General features: G+C 41.2%; 1 long non-coding RNA gene across 1 annotated transcript; it reads right to left on the bottom strand.

Annotated features, from left to right (window-relative positions):
• Window positions 1-5,560: 5,560 nt before the first annotated feature.
• On the bottom strand, window positions 5,561-8,628 carry LOC141622615 (uncharacterized). Its single transcript, XR_012533034.1, has 5 exons — window positions 8,353-8,628; window positions 8,166-8,236; window positions 7,975-8,035; window positions 7,805-7,863; window positions 5,561-5,670 (listed from the first exon to the last, which is right to left on the bottom strand). It is a non-coding gene; the product is annotated as an uncharacterized LOC141622615 (long non-coding RNA).
• Window positions 8,629-9,078: the final 450 nt, after the last annotated feature.

Below are 9,078 nucleotides of genomic sequence, written 5' to 3'. Positions count from 1 at the left end.
TGCCAGGAAAGCCGCTGGGTTGCCCATCGAAGGAGACGCTGCTACCGCTGCTGATGGCGAGCAGCAACAGACATAGGGAGATGATGTCTGTACCCTTTTGCCTTTCCGTCTTTGTATTTTGTACAACTTTGGCAGGTTGTCCTTTGGCTGACCCTTATGGGGACGGCCGTCGTTTGTATTTCTTGTAATTTGTTGAACATATTTAATAAGAGCTCGTTTCTTCTGCCTCTGGCTTGGCCGAGGTCTTTACCTCATTCCCTTTTTCTTGTGCTAATAGTTGAGCATCTCAATCTGTACTTAACGTTTTCACTTTGTCTCTGGCTCGGCCGAGGTCTTTTCTCGTCCTTGTCTGAGTTTTTTTTTTTTTTTTTTTTTTTCATGTCATTAATTGGGCGTCTCCTCTGTTTCCGTCTTGGCTTGGCCGAGGCAGTCTTAGAGTGCGTTTCTCAACTGTGCAACGCTTCTAAGGCGTTTTGATCGTTTTGCGAGTATCAACTGCGCTGGTCGTGACCGTCGAGTTATTTATTTCCTGAGGGTGATTGCCATTCTTGCCGGTGTGACGGTGTCAGCCGGCGAGTGCTCCTTGTTATTGACTGTCGTGACGTCTACCATTTGGAGTGACTGCGACGGCGCCTACTTCTTGGAGGAGACTGCCGTGGCGTCTACCACTTGGAGTGACTGCGACGGCGTCAAACCTCTTGAGGTGACTGCCGTGGCGTCTACTACTTGGGGTGACTGCGACAGTAATCTGCTTCTTGTTGATAACTGCCGCTCTTGTCGATGTGACAGTGTGAGCTGGCGTCTATTTCTTGATGATGACGGCCGTGGCGTCTACCACTTGGAGTGACTGCGACGACGTCTACCTCTTGGGGTGACTGCCGTGGCGTCTACTACTTGGGGTGACTGCGACAGCGCCTATTTCTTGGAGGAGACTGCCGTGGCGTCTACCACTTGGAGTGACTGCGACGGCGTCTACCTCTTGGGGTGACTGCCGTGGCGTCTACTACTTGGGGTGACTGCGACGGCGCCTATTTCTTGGAGGAGACTGCCGCTCTTGTCGGTGTGACAGTGTGAGCTGGCGTCTATTTCTTGATGATGACGGCCGTGGCGTCTACCACTTGGAGTGACTGCGACGGCGTCTACCTCTTGGGGTGACTGCCGTGGCGTCTACTACTTGGGGTGACTGCGACGGCGCCTATTTCTTGGAGGAGACTGCCGCTCTTGTCGGTATGACAGTGTGAGCCGACGTCTGCTTATTGATAGAGACTGCCGCTCTTGTCGGTATGACAGTGCGAGCCGGCGTCTGCTGCTTCCTAGTGACTATGGGGAAAATGAACGTTTTGATGGAAGACTTGGACGATTTTTCATTAGATAAAAACATGCGTCGGGGTGCCCACAGCTGTTTTGGACACCTCCGCCGCTACACAGAGTTTTCCCGAGATTACCAGTGTCCTAACGGTTTATCAAAGGCACACCTTCCCGGTCAGCCGCTAGCTACATCCATGAGGTCGCCCTCCTGTTGTAAGGATAGACTTTTCCCTTTCTCTGATTTCTTTGCTACTTTGAGGGATTGCATGTTGCATCCTCTGGCGGCTATCTGGACGTTGACCACCTCGTCATTCTCGTCTTTGGAGACGAACTTATGCGCTTCCCCCCGGTCCGAGACATACATCAGTGTTAGGGCCCGGATGGACATCACTACGTCAGCCTCGCTCAGGGTTACTCGGCCTATGAGAACGTTGTAGGCGGACGAGCCGTCGATGACCACGAACTCAGCTAGGATATTCTTAGCCGCATTCTTTTCGCCAAACGTCACCGGGAGTCTGATTGATCCCGGTGGTACCAGGCCGGCCCCGGAGAAGTCGTATAGTGGGTTGGTGCGGGGCTCAAGTCCTTGACTTTCGGCCGAGGCCGAGGAAGCACTCCCGAACATGATGTTCGTGTACGCGCCTGTGTCAATCAGGCACCTTTTGACCAGGTGGTTGGATATGTCCAAATTGACTACAAGTGGGTCGCTGTGAGGAGCGATGACTCCTTCGTAGTCCTTCCTTCCAATGGTTATATCGGGGATGTTGGAAGCGGGGATCGCTGTGTTGGGCACAAAGTTGATGGCCTGATATAGCTCGTTCAGGTGCCGTTTGTGCCCATGAGCGGACCCTCCGTTCTCGTTGCCCCCGATGACAACATGGATCACTCCTATCCGTTCGAAGACGGATTTCTTACCTGAACTGTCGGCGTCAGTCTTTTGGCTTTTGGCAACGTACTTGCCGAGGCTTCACTTCCGGATCAGCTCTTCAATGGCATTTTTCAGATTCCGGCAGTCGTTGGTTAGATGGCCGGTGTGGCCGTGGTACTCACAGTACTGGCTCGTGTCACCATCACTTTTTGGCTTGGGGGGTCTCTCCCACTTCTGGCCCTCGTTTTTGCTCAGGGCGAAGACCTCGGCGGCTGATACGACGAGAGGGGTTTTATCACTATACCGCCTCTGGTGGTACGTTCCTGAACTCCACCCGGCGCCCGCCGAGTCCGGTTTCCTGGCGGATCTGTCCAACCGTGACCTATTATTCTCACGGCGTCTTTCATCGGACCGTGGCCCGTTGTTGTCACGGCGTCTTTCATCCGGGTTGTCCTCCCGGCGGCTCTTCTTTTCTGAGAGCTCGGCCTCGCTGGGGCCTACCCAGGTCTTGTGATAGTCCTCTACCTTGATGGCTTGGTCAGCCATCTTCCTGGCGCGCGTCAAGCCCCAGCCTCCGCACTTGATGAGCTCATTTTTTAATTCTCCCCTTGGGAGGCCTTTCATCAGCGCGAAAGCCGCCAATTCGGGATTAATTTCTCGAATCTGCTGAACCTTTCCGTCGAACCTCTTCACATAGCTTCGTAGAGACTCGCCCCCCTCCTGTTTGATAGTTAGGAGGTCCGACGTCTCCACGGCCCTCCTCTTATTGCAAGAGTACTGGGCTAGGAAGGCGTCCCTTAGGTCGGCGTAATAGTATACCGAGCCGTCGGGAAGCCCCTTGTACCAACTTTGAGCCATCCCATGCAGAGTTGTTGGGAAAACTCGGCACCAGACCTCATCGGGCTGCTCCCATACCGACATGTAAGACTCGAAAGCCTCAGCGTGGTCGGCTGGATCACTATCTCCCTTGTATGATAGAGGTGGCAACTTGAGCTTAGTTGGCACCTGGACTTCTAGGACGTAGGCGCTGAGGGGCTGTCTGACCACGTGTCGAACGACACGCGGCGATCGGCTCCTCGCATTCCTAATCCGGCTCCTCTCCTCGTAGCGGGAAGGACTCCTTCTTCGACTTGGACTTCTCCTCCAACTCTGCTGAGTCGGACTCCTCTGGCTCCTTTGGGGTAAGCCTCGTTCGTGCTGCGGGGAAGCTGTCCTCCCATGGGTGCGGGAAGGACTTAGGTCTACCACGCCCACTTTGGGCTCCCCCGGCGACTTGACTGGGTCAGCTTCTCCTAGTGCTCCGTTCAAATTTCTCGGAGTCACGTTTTGGGCCCTGGTCTCCTGGACGGTTTCCGCCGCTCTTGTCGGCGTGACAGTGTGAGCAGGCGTATTACTAATTAGGTCCAGGAGCATTTTCAGTTTTGCTACGTCAACCACATGTCCCATGATGGTGACCTGGTTGGCCGGCAGCGGCGTGTCGGGTATTGTTGGCATCCCGAACTCCGGTTGGATTACTCCGCCGGTGGAGGGCTGCACGACTCCAGAATTGTTGAAGGTATCATCTTGGTAGAATGCGGTTTCGTCGGTTACGACAGCGTCTTGTTGTTTCGACATCTTCTTAGCTTTTTGGGTGAGTTTTTTTTTTTTTTTCTTTTCTTTTTTTTGGGAATGAATGTGACTAGCTTCTAGTAGCGAATCCCCACAGACGGCGCCAATTGTTCCGGGTGTAATTCCAGAGCAAGTATTGTTACCACCCGTGGCTTGTAGAATAATGTCTTGAGTTGAATCCTTCTTTCCTTAAGTGTTCCTCTCGGCCTCTCCTGCAACAATGAACGAACTGAGGGCTTGGCTTTGTGCCAAGCGTACTCAATCCGACGCTCAAGTCAGTAAACTTAAGGGATAAGTTGTTACTTGGCTGAATGTATATTGTAGAGAGATAAGGAAGATAATACCGGATGAATAGTGTTTCTTAGATTAAGTTGTGGATCCTTTCCTCAATGAAGGTTGAGGAGTATTTATAGACTTTCACCTTTTGTCACGTAGTGGCCAAGTGGCTAGCAGGTGGAAAGACTGATCTACCCCTCGGCCGAGGGACCTATGGCAGGCCGGCGGGCCCTGTTGACTCACCGCCGAGGGGTCTTGGATATGAGTACGCGGATATGTGTCCCGGCTGGCAGGTTGCCATGCCGAGACCAGTGCGACAGCCGATGGGGCCGCATCGGCTAGGCTGTCTAAGTCGTTGACTTGCTGTGGGTATCTTTGACCTTGCTCAATATGTTGACTTGGTCAGAGGTGCAGAATATGCCCCATCAAGTCTAATTAGTCATATTTTTATAAAATCGATTCATTCTTTAATTACCACCAATTATTGAATAAAATAAAATAAATTATTATTCAACTGTAAAACAAATGGAAATAATTTAAAAATAGGAGCTTGTTTTTACCTTTGTAGTATTGATGAACCCATAATCTCTATATGGACGTCAAAAATCGTTTCGGTTGCTTTCCATCTGCACACGGTAAAATAAAACAGAGAAGTAAAAAAAAGTTGTGAGGAACAATTTTCTTTTTGGATAATACTTCAACCTGGATGTATCAAATATTTATATAAAATTTTTTGAATGTACCAATGATAATATATAAGGTTAATGTGAATAAATGCAAAGAAATACACTGAATATATATTAGTACACCATCCATATGTTTCATACTTCCATTATTCGGTCAAAGGCTTTGCCTTAATAATTGAATACACTTAATTACTTACCTGTATTTTGTTAATGCATTTTGAACTTGTATGCATATAGGAAAATCATTATTTTTTTTTGGTTACACGAAATGGAATTAAACCGAAAACGAAAAAAGCAAACGGAAACAGAACATCAACTAATACACTACATGAGGAACAATTCTAGGCCAAGACACTCCTCCTATGTCTTGCTGTGACAACCGAAAAACATGATCCGGAATTATAGGAAAATCATTATTACTATAAAAGAATCTTGTACAATTGCCTATGTGGCACAATGTAGAAGCACTATTATGCTCCACGCGCCCTCACAATCAACCTCAGCAAATCTGTTTTCCTTTAGCCAATCACGTCTACCCTAGCAGCCATATCAGCCTATTATAATAAATCGTGTAAATTTCCTATTAATAATACATCTGTTATTTAATTAAGCCCAACTGTTTCTCAAATCAAATTAATTCTCAAATCAAATTAATTATACAACCAGATTCCAGTTACCCATAAATACAAAATACCCACTGTCATTCTCAAGGTTACTCGAGAATGACAATGGACAACCAATCTTTTTTTAAAAATATTTAATCACCTATTTAATTAAACGTGTAAACAACAAATTCATTCATCACACTATCACAGCCTCTTTCTTTACCATCTATCAAAATCTCTAAATTGAAAAATAAAATAAAGCAATCCTTCTTTACATCTTCTCCTATATCCGTTGTGGCGTTGAACCAATGCTAGCGACCTGAATTCAAGGATAAGAACAAGAATGAAGTCTTTGCTAAAAAAAAAAGAATGAACATAATAATAAGAATGAAGCGATTGATTTTCTATTTTGTTGATGTTGAAGTATGTATTTTATTTTTCCCTTCTTTTTAAATTTCTGTTTTGCAATCATAAAATTAGTATCTTGAATGCCTTTACTATCACATATTCAAGTAATTTTTCTTGATTTTATATTTGTTATTTTTCAATGAGTTTTTAATAGATCAATAATTTCAAGCTATTGAACCCTTATTTGTTGATACAGAGGTATATCTCTTTTTTTCTTTTTAGTTTTTAATAGAGGCTTAGTACTTCTATTTTATTCATTCTCTACAATGAAATTTATACAATAATCGTTCATTTGCTTTTCCTCTTCCTTCTTTTTAGAAAACAATCAAAAATTCAGGAGGAATTGCAAACAATTGGATTTCTCAGAGAAATAGGCTTACTCTCACTCCAGAAAACTTGGTTTTGAGTTCTTTAGAACACCAAATCAGGTAAGCTACTTAATTTTGTCAGTACAAACCATTTTATTTACATATTGAAGATTAGTACTTACACGACAGTTTGGTATTTACATGACTTTTTATTATATTTTTTTCCGTATAATTGAGGTTGATTTTGAAAATAATCAATTTGTACCTTAGGAGCAACTTATTTATCTGATGTTGAAATTGTTATACTATATAGTTGTCAAACTATTTTGAGAATTTCTCTTAATACTACTTTTCTAATTTGTAAAAATTGACATTGAATGCCTACTGTTTTTGAAATACGTCATGATAAAATCTTACTTAACTGAATAATATTATCCTTTAGAAACAGTTTCTTATAACAATTTGCAAGTTACTTGATGAGTACTATTATTACGTTTTATTTTTTAAAACAAAATCCTTTTTGTATAATAGTGCAATAGAGAACATCTTTCTTAATAAAGTTATGCGGTTCTTTGTATAATACAAGAAAATAGAGCAATAGAAAACCTCTTCATATGCAAGAGAAAACTCAAATAGCATTCTTGATTAAAATAAAATATTTTTACAGTATTTCAATTTACAGAAATTAAAATATCAACAGTGACGTTAACCCACCCTTACTTTTTCAATAAATTTACAATATTTAAGACTTTCCCAAAAAATTTACAATATTTTTGTTATTTTGATACACTATTCTATTTTTGTTTGTATTAGATTGCTCTTTCATTTTCCTTTCTCATTCGTCTTATAAATCTAATAATTTGATGCAACTAAAAGCTATAGCATGATTATTAGAGAATAAAAAAGATAACCATCCTTGACTTATTGCCAATATCTTATTCCTAAGGCCCTATCTGATCTCTGAGTAATGAACATTCACATTAAAATAAAAGCTACTTTAGTTAAGCATTGCTGCTAATAGCAAACAAATTACAAAAGTTTTAGAAGCAAAAAACAGCCTTCATGTGTGCTCAAATGTAATAGCAAGTGAAGTTTTTAAGCATTACTATTATAATGACCGTACAACGACATGATGTTTTGAAGCAAAAACATTCTTATTTGAAGTATGACATATATATTAAACTTTCTTACCATGAGAGAACATGAGTGATACTAGCATACAACTAAGAATTAATTTTTTAAAATTCTCCTAGACCTAGCACCAGAGGGTAACTTCTATATGATGCATGTGCATAAAAACTTTCAGAGAGCGAATTTGCCTAGCTTTATGTGCGCTAATATACATGATTTCTTTCATACGAAGGCTTTCAAACATTGGTCTACAGGCCCTAACCCTACAGCAATGACAAATGTAGATATCAACATAGAAAATGAGACATCTAGAAAAGATATCGAATGTGTATAAAACATGTGCACAGGTGCATATATATGAAAAACACAAAACAAAATGAAGAAAGTTCATTTCCTCTACGTTGCTATTGACAAATTCTAACTACCAGCACAAACCAGCATGATTAATAACAAAAAAAATGCTACCTTTTCATAAAAGTGCGATCTTAATGTAAAAATACAACAAACCCAGATGAAAAAAGTGCGATAAAGATAAAAACTTTAAATTAAAAACAGAGATTAAAACCAGTGCAAACCAACAGAGAAAGGCAAAGGAGCACAACTTACCAATTGTTGGAATAGTACTGACTACTGACTATAGTACAAATTTCTGATATGACCATTACCTGTTGATCAAATAATGAAGAAAATTTCAACCCATTATAATTAACAAATGTATTAATAGTTAACCGGAATTAAAAAAAAAAAGGCAAAATTGTTAATCAGAAAAAACTCACCTTGATCTACAATAACAACCTTCATATCAACAGATCCATCATGTTAGAAGTTCTGGAGTGCCTTTGCAACAACTTCCAACAACATGCAATCAAAAAAAAAATTTTATAACCTCTTAATTTAAAAAAGTCGACTACTACTCTACTGGAATAATAAAAAAAAAAAAAAAAATTGTATATCAGAATGAACGAACCTTGATCTACAATAATACTCTTAATACCAACAGATCCATCATTTTAGAGATCTGGAGTGCCTTTGCAACAACTTTCAACAACATGTAATAAAAAAAAAAACAATTATAGTACAAATTTAAAAACAATTTTGCCTTTACTGGAAAAAAAAAAAAAATAACAGAAAATTGTAGATCGGAATAAACATACCTTGATCTTCAATAATAATCTAATCAATCAACCATTTTCACAATTTTTATTGTCATTTCTCGATCATTTTGTAAATTAATCAAGAAATTTTGAATCTGGGCGAATAATCTTCAATAGTAAAGTCGTGACTTTGATTATAGACGAAGTTTGAATTCATTACTTTGATTTTGATGATGATAATCGGGAAAGGTTTTGGACGAGTGAAGGAAATGGGTGTGTTGTTGAAGGATGATAATGAAGAGTATCATATTGATTTCATAAACTTTGATAAAATGTCTAAACAAATGAGACGGTTGAAATGAAGACTCCAGACACAATCCATTCATTTGCTGGGCTTTTTAGTTATTGGGCTCTAACCACGACCCATATTCAACATCTATTTAATTTTATCAAACTCGAAACCCATCCACAACACGGACCGTTATGGAATCGATTAAATTTATAACCCGATTATTATTAAGCTCAATATCGATCAATTTTAAAGCAAATTACTGGTTAATCCTATTAACATTTCATATGTTATCGAGTCCGTTTTTGAAATAATGCTCAAAAATAAAAAAATTGTCGTTTTGGGTCGGTTTTGAAAACAATTATCGAAATGGTGTCCACGTAGGCTCGTTTTTGACGAGCCTGTATGAGGCTTAAACACGCCATACGTATTGGCGTGTTTACTTGAATGAACACGCCATACGTAATGGCGTGTTTAGGCAGTCCAGAATTCTAACC

Source organism: Silene latifolia, chromosome X, assembly GCF_048544455.1.
Source record: "Silene latifolia isolate original U9 population chromosome X, ASM4854445v1, whole genome shotgun sequence".
Lineage (NCBI taxonomy): Eukaryota > Viridiplantae > Streptophyta > Magnoliopsida > Caryophyllales > Caryophyllaceae > Silene > Silene latifolia.
This window is presented reverse-complemented; position numbering and strand designations above follow the sequence as displayed.